Source organism: Plodia interpunctella, chromosome 6 (assembly GCF_027563975.2).
Source record: "Plodia interpunctella isolate USDA-ARS_2022_Savannah chromosome 6, ilPloInte3.2, whole genome shotgun sequence".
In the NCBI taxonomy this organism is placed as follows: domain Eukaryota; kingdom Metazoa; phylum Arthropoda; class Insecta; order Lepidoptera; family Pyralidae; genus Plodia; species Plodia interpunctella.
This window is the reverse complement of record NC_071299.1, coordinates 8013164-8025731: the sequence shown is the minus strand read 5'-3', so window position 1 is coordinate 8025731 and position 12568 is coordinate 8013164. Positions and strand designations below refer to the sequence as shown.

At 34.5% G+C, this 12568-nt stretch overlaps 2 protein-coding genes across 4 annotated transcripts in view; one reads left to right on the top strand and one right to left on the bottom strand.

The window, feature by feature from the left end:
- The window catches only part of LOC128670619 (larval cuticle protein 1-like), a 107713-nt gene that overhangs the window by 41203 nt on the left and 53942 nt on the right, over positions 1 to 12568 (bottom strand). The window contains exon 2 of one of the 2 annotated variants that reach the window (XR_008404781.2): positions 7437 to 7615. The exons of the other annotated variant lie outside the window; for it this stretch is intronic. The gene's annotated coding sequence lies outside the window, so the exon portion shown is untranslated. The remainder of the gene's footprint in view (positions 1 to 7436; positions 7616 to 12568) is intronic. 2 annotated transcript variants of the gene reach the window in all.
- LOC128670618 (uncharacterized) overlaps positions 10953 to 12568 on the top strand; it is a 43204-nt gene continuing 41588 nt past the window's right edge. Inside the window, exon 1 of one of the 2 annotated variants that reach the window (XM_053746411.1) lies at positions 10953 to 11245. The gene's annotated coding sequence lies outside the window, so the exon portion shown is untranslated. Of the gene's footprint in view, positions 11250 to 12568 lie in introns of both variants that reach the window. The other variant, XM_053746410.1, reaches the window with a different exon arrangement.

Below are 12568 nucleotides of genomic sequence, written 5' to 3'. Positions count from 1 at the left end.
ATATTGTATAATTTTCGATAATATATAATTTGAAATAGCTTTAAAAACTGACATACTAGAACTATATAGTTTTTTTTTATTCATTTAAGTAGTTTCTTGTATGTATATTTGTAACGCGATAACTTTCGAACCATTGGTCAGGTTTCGATGAAATTTAAAAAGTATGTAGGATCTGTCAATAGAAATTTTAAGTTCGTAGGGCATCAAAATCGGTTAAGTAGTTTTTTAAATATTCATAATTTTGTAAAAAAATATTGTGTTCGCGATGTCTAAGTTCACGGCGAACAACTAGCAATATATACGATGTGGTTTTCGGCTGTCTCCTCTATATGGTTTAAAAACATGAAACGAAATCTGTATTACTCCTCGATAACTGTATATGGATAGCTACACTACACGCATTACTAATAATCATATCTTCTAATCCCACTCACACAAAATGTACATTATGGATTTTATGAAATTTGGTACATGGGCAGATAGTATTTTTTATACTAACCAAGTAGGCATGCGGCCCACCTGATGGAAAGTGGTTACCACAGTCTACCACGCCGCCAGCCTATCTACTACAAAATCCGTGGGCAGTTTTATAGATCTAAGCATACATAGGGACAGACAGCGGGAAGCGACTTTTATACTATGTAGTGATAGTGATACTATTTACAATTTCGAAAAAACATATCGCACGTCGTTGCCGTCTCCGCTTCGTATTCGATAACGGGCAACGTGTTTCCCCTCCGATATTATGTTTTGTTTCCCAAGTCACTCCCAAACTTGGCTTGCGTGCGGGAACCACAATGAATCGGCTATTTGTCTAACGTTAAAGTAATAGACTTTTTGTTTCGCACCCACCACGTGACGGCTAGGGATGTCTCCGGAATCCCGACATAAACTCACGCCGAATTAAATTACATTACGGTAATGTTCAGTTTTAGTCATTATTGGCTCATTTCATGTATTGGATTTTTCAAAATAAAAATATACATCACTCAATAGAAAAAATATATATTATGAGATACCCACGTGTCATCAAATTATAATGTATAAATAATTTTAAAGTAACCTACTTATAATATAGAAAAAATGCTATATAATGTAAAATGATATTTAAGACATCACAGAATAATAAAAAAAACGATCTCAACATGAAAAATATTTCCATAAAGTTAAAAGAAAACAATTTACGGTCGAACAAACTCGACCGGCTACTAAAGTTGGCTGTTTATGACGTCACAAGTTAATTTCCAGTACAGAGTCCCGCAACTTTGATGCTCGCCTAATCCCACCGTGAGCTTGCATTGTTTATGCTCCTTTAACCTTTCACGGACCCGTGTGAACCAAGCGATATGAACGGCTAATATAGAAGAAAAATAACCTCGAAGTTTTATGTCCCACTCTGAGATCGGAAGGAGCGGCAATAAAAAGCGGGAGGCATGTGCGGTCGGCTCCCAAATAAAGGACAAAAGACTAATAGAGCTGCAAGAGGTAAAGCGCGCACGAAATTAGTTTTTACAATTTTGAAATTGTATGTTCATATAAATAGATATTAAGTACCATCTCACGAATTTCTATTAATGGGAATTTAGGGTTTTACTTCAGCCACTTTCACATCTTTAGCACTTTTATTATGAACGAAGGGATGTATTATTTTAAGACGAATCCAGAAATATTTAGTCTGTATCAGTCCGGATTTCAGGTGATGACCACATTAAATATTTGTACCTCAAAAAATAAATACCTAAGTAACTATAAAAATATCTCGAAATTGAACTTCTTTACTGTATCTGTTCTGTGCCTCTCCTGAAAAGGCAACAGTGTATAAAAAGTGTAACGAGGATGTAGGACAACGGCCACGTCAGGCGTCGAGCCATTAATCTCCTCTTTATTATAAACACAGCCGACTAAATCATAAACACGTTTAATGTGTAAATTTTATTTGTACTCTAAATGAAATGTATAATTATTCAGCTCGGTTGAAGCGGAAACAAACTAAGCTTGGGCCGAGATTAGATTAGTCACTTAGAAAATAGCAGAATTATTAGTATTCTCTCGTGCATATATGTATCAATAACAGATTTATGAAAATTATTCATCGTTCTTTGTTGTCAGAATAAAAGGTTATTTACTTTAAGCCTACCATTAGGCTTAAACACAACACACGATTTTGCTTTCCAATAACCAAGCTTTTTTCTTTTATCCGATGTATATTTTAGGAAAAAATATATTGGAAGGAATCATCACCGTCTATTTAATCATATGTTAATAGATAAATTATGAAAAATCAATAACTCTTTATCGCTGAAAAGATGCCGACGAATATTACTGCTATTAATATTAATATTTACTGCATAGAAAAACCACCAATTTATGCCGAATCCATCAAAGTCCGGACTCTCTCATCTGACCGTATTCCCTTATGCCGCAGCTGTTGATCATTGAAGCTCAGGATCAGTTTTCCTACTTTTTCGTATCCACTTCGCACGGTTTATCCTTTCTGCCAGGGCCAGGCGGGATCGGCATAGCCTAGATATTTGTTCCCTATATAATTTGTAGGTCTATACAAGACGTGGCCATACCAGCGCTACGGTACTTCTGGAGTTGCGAATGTAAGAGTTCCTTACGCGGTCGAGCGGCCTGACACCACACATCCAATGGAACATTGTCATCTCCGTGACTCGCAACTCCTCATTTGTGCCGCTCGAGCATCGGCCACGCTTCACTTTCATATAATAGAAGGACAGGCAAACTGTTTCGCGATAATGAATAGCCGACAATATACGCATCTGAAAAATACCTCATTTTCGCACATGGCGCCGACCGGTGCCGGTGGTGGCTATTTGTGATTAATTATACCTTTCAGAATGTGAGCATTCAAAATATAGGCACATGAAACATGTGAAACAATAATTTCATTGCCGGACTCGAGGGAAATTTGACGGGAAGCCATTGTTTTTATATTTGACATACACGAACAATGAGAAGTTGCTAAAATAAAAGAAGGATAAGATTACCTCGGTTACTGATTAATGACTATTGTGATTGAAGTAGAAAGGACGAGGAAGGTAGTACGTGCTAGTTTGAATCTTCCATTCACATCCTAATGGATATCTTTTGTGATTAATAAAAATATTCTTAAATGACGGTGCCTATATCATCATTCACCTCGACGACCTCGGTGGCGCAGTGGTAGGGTTCTTGCCACTGAACCGAGAGGTCCCGGATTCGATCCCCGGTCGGGTCATGATGGAAAACGATCTTTTTCTGATTGGCCCGGGTCTTGGATGTTTATCTGTATATGTATATGTTATAAAATATAGTATCGTTGAGTTAGTATCCCATAACACAAGTCTCGAACTTACTTTGGGGCTAGCTCAATATGTGTGGTTTGTCCTCATTTATTTATTTATTTATTTATTTATTTATTTATTTATTTATTATTTATATTCATCGTTTCAGTCCTTATCCGCCCACTGCTGAACATAGGCCTCTATTCGCGTGCGCCGTTCTCCTTTGTTCTGTGCCTATATACACGACTTGTTACTTTCGTTATATTGTTCACCAATCTCATTGCAGGTCGTCCTCCACTTCTTTCACCTGTCCTATGCCACAATTCAATTAGTGGTGGGTTATAGGTGGTGCTTATAAATATATAACTGGTAATCATTCTGGTAGTTATAGGTGGTGCTTATAACTGGTAATCATTCTGGTATTCATCATTGTTTTCTGCAACGTTTACCGTAATTAATTTGTTGGTAAATAAATATATTAGGACAAATCACACAGATTGAGCTAGCCCCAAAGTAAGTTCGAAACTTGTGTTATGGGATACTAACTCAACAATACTATATTTAATAACAAATACATATATAGATAAACATCCAAGACCCGGGCCAATCAGAAAAAGATAATTTTCTATCATGACCCGACCGGGGATCGAATCCGGGACCTTTCGGTTCAGTGGGTTTAACTTTACCACTGCGCCACCGAGGTCGTCACCGAGGTAGTTAAATCGTTTATAGTATTATAGGTAGTCGTATTTGTATAGAAAATAACAACGAAAAAGTATACGACGCGGTTGTTGCAAAAGAACATAAAAGTGTAATTTACCCAAACATTAGCTTAACTTAAAGGAATGTATATAAATTATATAATGTCGCAGCTCGGTTGTAACGGCGACGCCCTAAAATATATCAAGTACAATTTTATTTGCGGATAAAATTTATAAATGACTCGTGCATTACTCTTGTCTATCAACGTAATTCCCTATTTCGTGTCCTCATAAATGTACTTATCTACATATTAATTGGCTTAATAAAGATACAGATATAATATATCTCGTTTATGTCCTTATTATCGATCCTGAGATCCGTGTCTCTGATCTTACTGGACTTTGGAATAAATGTCGTTTTTTTGTTTCTACCTATGTACCATTCATCTGTGTGTTATTCCTAACACTAGTGTCAGATTTTATTCAAGTGATCCAAAGCATCCGACGTCACTTTTACGACTACCTTTCCTCCGACTAGTCTAGTTGACAATTAGTCACATACACACGTTTTAACTAAACTGTCAATCAGTGTGCAGGTTTCCTCACGACGTTTTTCTTCACTGGGAGCAGAATACGAGTCAGATTGGGATACAAACTCCTATAGCACGAGTACGATTCGAACTTGGGACCTTTCGATTACATTATGTATAAGCAGATCGGTCTAGTACCGTTTGTGTGATGGAACAACAAATATCCAAACTGTCGTAATGAGTGAAACACAACAAAACTAGTAAACAAGGTGAAACGGAACTGCAACGAAACAGGACTTGTATTTACTTTTGAGTTTTTGTCACAGACTCCTTTGAGAGACCATGCGCGACGCAACCATATCGAGAGTGTTTCTAACCATTTAAACTATTTCGTTCCATCTATTAATTCATTTACTTCAGTGTCAAATTTTCTGGAAAAAAGTTTTTATACAACACAAAAAATTTAACCGATTTCCAAACCAACACACAATATCACTAAACAATAAATATGTCGAATCGAATACCAAAACGTAATGGAGCAAAACAAACATTTTAACCGAAAGTAATGTAGTAAGCACTTGGAATATTTTTGCGCACTACGCTTAATTGAAGCATTAATTAAGCCCAATCTAACAACAACAGACTTTAATTTGAAGCTTTAATGAACTGGGCTATGATAATATGAAAGTTCCGACCGTAAAACAAGTGAGTACCTATTCTGAAGCCCCACCATTTATAGCATCAAGATTTATCATTGTAATTAACGAATTAAAATGAAACGGTTGTAAATTACGCAAACACATTAACTTATCATCGCATAGAGCACATTTAAAAGCAATTAAATTTACGCACATATCTACGCCTTTTTGTGAGGTATATTTAAATGAATATTTACTAGGTACAAAGAGGTGTATTGGTGTTAAAATATATTATTTTATAACTAAATAGCTGCCCTCCGGAGCTTCGCTCTCGTGGGAATTTCGGTATAAAATGTAGGGTACATTTTATCCCGAAATTCCCAAGATTTGTTATTCCAAGTTATATTCTATTCGTGTACCAAATTTTATAACGATTTATTCAGTAGATTTTGCATGAAAGAGTAACAAACGTACCCACATACATCTTCACAAACTTTCGCATTTATAGTTAGTTAGGGTTTACTAAAACTTTCTGATTAATTAATGAAATGAAATAACAAACATCCAATCGTGACCAAAATTTCAAAATATATCTTCCTCAGGAATCACAGTTTTGAATTTATCGCGTTTATACTGACAAACAGACGCGACTTGTTTTTAAAATATGTAGGGATTACGGTGAAAAGTTTCCCATTGGATTTCAAAGCGCAGATAATATATATTCTTCGGAATAAGGCCACTGTCACATCCAGTGCCAAAACTTATTATTGCGTGCGACCACAAGGAAATATTATTTTATTTACTTCTTATTAATCTCCGAGTAAACCTTTCTGTTTTCTTTTATATATTTCTTCGATAATTGATGTGCCTACATTATTATATCTTTCAGCGTGTGATAAGGCTTAAGTGGGTTATTTGTGATTATTTATTGACGGTATTTCCCCTGAATCTTATGAAGCAGAGGCGAATGTCTGCAGTTGTTGTAATTTGTTATTTTTATGTGCTTCTAAAAGGACGGAGGCGGAGCCAGAGATATATGTTGAGTAAATTTATGAACAATTTACGTGACGAAATGTGAAAGTAAGTTGGTATTAAATTATTTTATAAAATATCTTGATGGTTTTGAACGATAGTGTTGATAATGTGAAATAAGGCCCGATCTAAGGCACTTTTATCGTTTTCTATTAAACGATATTTTGAATCTATTTTTGTCACAAGGGATAGCAAGGAGAGATCCCTATCTCCCTTGTGACAAAAATTACAAATATTATATCGACACATTAGTTACAAACTAACTAATGTGTGTTTTAAAAGTCACGAAATAATACCTTGTCCAATTTTTTAATAAATCTAAATCTGAAATAAATTTCATTAAAGAAATACTAAATGAAAATTAGCATTCACATAAATCATTTTAGTTCCACAAATCCTGACGTTATCTCATGTGAAAACAGTCAAGTAGAAACTTTCTGCTATGACTTAGAGAAGTTCCACGAAAATTGCATACCGTTCCTTCTATTTTTTTAATGAATCTAACTTTCGAGCTTTTATTTCTGTTTTAGTCTTTTTTCTAGCTTAGTTTATTTCAAGCCTTCAAGCTACAGCTTTAAATAAAATAATTAAGTAGTTAATTTATTTATTTAATGTCAAGATGTTTATGTCACAGCATTGGGTAAAGGCTCTCTCACTTTCTATTAGAAACAAATTAAGAAGGAAAGAAAATAGTCCACCGTTATACATGTATCTTTCTTGTATTATTTTTAATTTATGTTCTTTTTTTTCGTACAAAAACTTATTTAAAAAAAAAACAAATAAAAAAACATGCTATGCAAATGTGATGTCGTCAATATAGAAGTGTATTATGAAAAATGCTTCACGTATTCCTCAATATTCATATTCAATGGTCATGAAAGCAAAGCTTTCCGCACGAGTACACAAAACTTCAGAAAAAGGATTTAAACTACGTAGGCGAGCTATGACCGGGACACAATAGTTGACGTTTATATTTCTAACTGGATTGTTACGGTCGGCTACAGTCGACATCTAAATAAAGGCTCAAAGCAAGAACGCAAGTAGAATGGACTCTGCGAAAGACGGGCCCTATTAACACAATTCAGAGCCGGACGTCCAAACGATTTCTCCAAACCCGGCCAGAATCAATGAAGCTGAAATTCAACAAAAATGGCGTAAAAAGGTTAGGCTTCGTTTATGAAAACGCTATAATACATTTCAAACTTTCGGATTTCATTTTTAATGTACAGGTATTATACGTGCACGTACCTCTACGTTTTGTATGTGTTGGTGGTAGAAGAATCAGTCAAATATCCCTGTACATTACTTATATTTGACACTCAGTGCATCAGCCGTTGTCCTCCTTAACACAAAAAGATGCGATGCGACTCAATACGAAAACATTAAATGGATGTATACGTCTGTATCTGTATAGTCGCTTTAACAATCTGAAACAATGAATAACAAATTGACCATTATCGTATCGCGTAGCATCGCATCGCTACGTATCGCGAACTTTATCACAATGAAGACGCGGGATCAGGGAGTGCACACATAGTTGCCGGTTGCTCTGTCAACCACAATGCTGACTTTACACTATCGCGGAACTCAGACAGATACCGACGCAAATGAATGAACATTGCATACATATTGTGTATGAGAGCTTTTGTTTACCGCAATGAAAAACCAGCTACGTCGAATTCGCCATAGCCTAGTGAGCTGTTTCACGACAATGTATAGCCGGCATAAAACAAACGCGTGCTAAGACATCTATAAACAACTCTGTGTGTGCCCGTGCAGTCCGATGCGCCGTGTGTCCATAAAACGAGGCTTTACGTTTCACGTTAATATTTTGTATCGATAAGCACCCATGTTGGGCAACGTATATAAATCTCTTTATCGATACAGGATTCAGTATATGAGGTAGGTTAAATGTGCGTAAGTGTTTACCGAAAACCTTTTACAATATTGTGAATCGAACCAACAGAATTTACCAGAAAAATAAACATTTCCTTTAACATGTTTTAAAGCGTATAAATTGGTTTCATGCACACTGAATATTCAAAAATACTGACAAGTAGAAAGCATGGATATTAATATATCTATAAAGAGTCAGTCTATAAAGAGTTTATTTGTACGCGCTAATCTCTACAATTAAATACCAGTACGATTTCAAAAATTATTTGTGTGTGTGATGGCTAATTCCCGATGTCTTGAATGCGGCATATAATTCAAATTATTATTTTTTTTTGTGATTATTTTCATTCCAGCAGAAATTGATTTTTGAGTGAATAAACTTTACAATAACAACCATTACACAATTCGATATCATAGCACAAAACGGCCAGTATTCAGCCTGATCCGCCCTAATAGTGTTGTAGTGTTCTCATGAAAAAGTGAAATGAAAAAGTATTTAGAAAACTGCTATTCGTGAATTCAATACTGCCACTGCGTCTCTGAATGACGAGCACATTTCACATTTTACCGCCACAGGCTATGAAACAGTGGCCATAGTGCGAGTGTATAATCGATTTACGTCATCGAAACTTTTAGCGATTTTCAGACGTTAAAATGTGCAATGAAAGTTGTGAAAGTTGCACAGTATTTTTCTAAACATGTATCATAATTGTATTTCAACTATACACAGCGAATTTTACTGGGATGTAAAGTATACTTTACGTGTCATTTGCCACACTATTATTAATTGGATGTGTCTTATCATCAAGATCTCTGCCCTTTTCTGCGCAATATAGGCTTTTCTTCTTTTATATTTCTTCACAATCCTGTGCCAATCTGATCGAGGTACGACGGGCTGAATCTCACTGGAAAATTTTTGAAATGGTTTTTTTTTAATATATATTGTCATACATGCTTCTTAAATAATTTTGAAAATAATAATGAGATGAAAAAAATCCGAATTTTATTTTCTTTTACAGAATTTTATATTATTTTCAAAATCTCTGGAAAATTTTTAAACGATCGAGTTGGAATAGATAGCTCTCTCTAAAGCATTCGGATGCATGTTGTCGCATAAATAGTGGGAGCCTGGAGCGAACATTGTCACAAATGCCAGCAGTTTATGCTTTATTACTGACACGGCAGGCCTTTATAGACTGCAATGTGGTTTATAATATTGAGTACGAACAACAGTATGACCCTAATAAATAAGGTCGCCGCAAAATATTTAAAGTTTTATAACATACTAAGCACGATTCTCATGCAATCAACTTTTTCGATTTATTTTTAATATTTCGTTGTCTAATCTTAATCTAGAATATTGTTTTACTAATCAGCAAAATTCAATAAGTCGTTGGGGGATACCCTGTAAAACTAATTACGACTTATCTTAACGACTGAGAAGAAGGCATTTTGATAATAAAAGAAAATAAATAAATTACATCATTTAAGTATACAACACTGGAAGTAAGTACCTAAATGAAAACAGAAGACGTAAATTTAAATTTACGAGCAATCAGGAAAATATAAATTGTTTTAAACCAATTTTATACTTTCATAAAATTTTGAGTATCGTTAACATTTTTATTTGTATTGTTTAAACTAAGCTCTGAAAATGGAACTTTAATGCTCATTGTAAGTATACGCGATATGGCATGCCATACCTAATTATTCTAAACGTCAAAATAAGACATCAATTTTGAAATCAAATAAATCACTTGCGATATAAATCTACCCTTTGTTCATATTAATAAATGTATTTTTCAACAAATAGCGGTATTTCATATTTGAAGGCTTAAATTTCTAAAAGTCCTCTACTTTCACTTGATCTCATAGCAGATGATTTCACAGGCAGCTACGATACAAATAATATTTTGAACACGTTTAAACTGAAAGTTTTCATAATAATTCAGTCAATGATAAAAGTAAAAAAAAAACAATGTTCCTATTTTAAATAAAAATACTTATTTAGGCACGCTAATTATGAAATGCAGAATGTTCTTGTAAAGACAGGAAGAAACATGAAGAAGAGAAGCTTTTGCCTTAGTTACTTATTTTTGTAGACGCAGTGTTCGATTTTACGTACCTATCTATATACAAGGAGGATTTTGTTCGTAACTCGTGAATAATTGAAAAACTTTAATGGCGGCGAATATAAAATATGTAAAACGCGAGAGCGGCACAAAAGAATACAGTCGAAACTTTGCCGCTCGAAAAGCTGCGAAAGCTATTGTTACAGAGATACAATTATGAAATTCGTCAATGCACATGAAATATTACATCAGCAAAAATGGAATATCTATATAATTGAAAATGGTTTTAATAATCGGAGTAACACATTTTATTCAAGTCGTAGTACAATCATAAGGAGCAAATAATAGAGTGAACAATACATGTTTTTTTCTGAAATTTAAAAGAAGCATTATCTAATGATTAATGTTACTTAACCCTTCCTGAATCAGCTAATCAATCGCAAAAGGTTTGTTTTTATTGGTCTTCATCCATAAATTAGTTTTCTTTTTATGATGAGATAGGTACCTTCATGTAGGTACATTATTTTTCCGACTACCTAAACGAATAGAAGAAAGAGAAGAACCAAAACTAATGACATTTTATCACAACATACCAGAAAGCTCTCAAGATTCAGTTACTCGACCTATCGTCGAGGTGAACGACATAAATCTGAGTTAAAAGTTAATTTTGTCAATCCGGATAATTCCTCAAGGTTTAATCAGACTAAGTTGGGTGTAATTAATGTTCACTAAGGCCACACAATCTAGGAAAGCTTCGGCTTAGCTCGCTACGGAAATCGGAGTTTGGAGGGCGGGAGCGGCCGGCGCCGGGCGTGCTGGTCCACTCCTCTCCGTCAGTGCCGTGACGACAGCGCCGTTCGCTGCACGCAGCCCCACATCAAACCCTACTAATTAAAATTTACGTTGACCCGCTGTCAAAAAGTCAACAAAACAAATGCGGAGCTAATTAACTCTAGCCGACTGCCAAGTTTTAATATAATTTCGCCAAGTCGCGCGCGCGGAAGTGATTTTGTTTGCCGCTCTTTTTGGACAAGTTTCAAGATCAGAAACTTTTGGATCTGAAAATGTCTGCCACGTAATTGTTTAGACGTAGGTATGTATTTTACTGATAATTTACTTGATTTTGTGAATGTTTGTTTTAAATTTTATTGAATATGTTGATGATGTTAAAGATCTTTTTGTAAGTGAAAAATTATTTTATACAGTAATGACAATTTTAAAGTGTTTTATCTCGTTTTCATATATTTTCATACTACTATAAACTTGTGTTCCCCTAAATAGTACTCAATTTGTTTGATATTCACACACTAAGTACTTTTAATAATAATAGCGAACAGTCATATAATATTTAGTACTTTAAAACATAGCCAGTATATCTCACAAAAGCGTTTGAATTATAATAGCACCTTTTTTTCTGTTTATTTAACCAATATAAAATACGAAGGAAATCAAGTAGCCATAGTATTATTTAACTCTGTCAAAAATGTTTGCGCAAGTTGACTGCGCATCTGCTTAACATCACATCTTTTGTCTGTCGCGTGTCTCATATCATACCAAAACGATGAATCCTTTTTAATAACTTTCCATTCAATTAATTTATTAAATTACGTATCATACACTTGCAACTGCTATAAAACAAACTGTTATAAAGTACTACTTAAAAGTAGGTACAATTTGAACCCCGTCAAGCAAAGCAACGTTGACATAATCAGCATATCATTCAAGTATTTCATTGAGATAAGTAAGACACGTGCAGCATTACATAATAATCATAGGTAGACCTTTTATTATTATTCCTTTCCATTTTGTGTATTATAATTAAAATATTTTAAAAGACATTTTAAAATATTTTAATTATAATACACCTTATGATTTAATTTCACCTTTAACCAAGCGCCATTCACGTTATAGGTACTCAAACCTTATTACGTTTATTATGATAAAGTCTTCAATGAAAAGTTGTAATATTCAAAGAAAATAGGCCGTTTCGGTCCCTCGCGGGTAGGTGAGTGGTGAGTGACGTTCGTCCGCTGTTTTTAAGAAAGTCTCTTAGGATTTTAGAAAACATTTTTCCTTTTGCCTTTTGGAAATGACGAGCGTTTCGGCGGCAAATGAGCCTACCACAGGAGATTACAAAATAAGATTGATATTTTTTTCAGAACAAAGTTTTTTTTAAAAGTCTACCTGGTAGTCGTTGCACGGGGTTTTGAGCATATTCTGTCCATGGATTTAGTTAAGTACTTGTACGGAGAACCTACTAATTCCATGATTCTGTCTTATTTAACTATTACCTGCCAGTGCCATCACTACTAATGTCAGATTTAAAAAACCAAGATTATACTTTTTTACGGGGTCAAGGAGGACGTAGGATGTAGACAGATAAGAAAAATCTTTATGAATGACTCGCAAGAT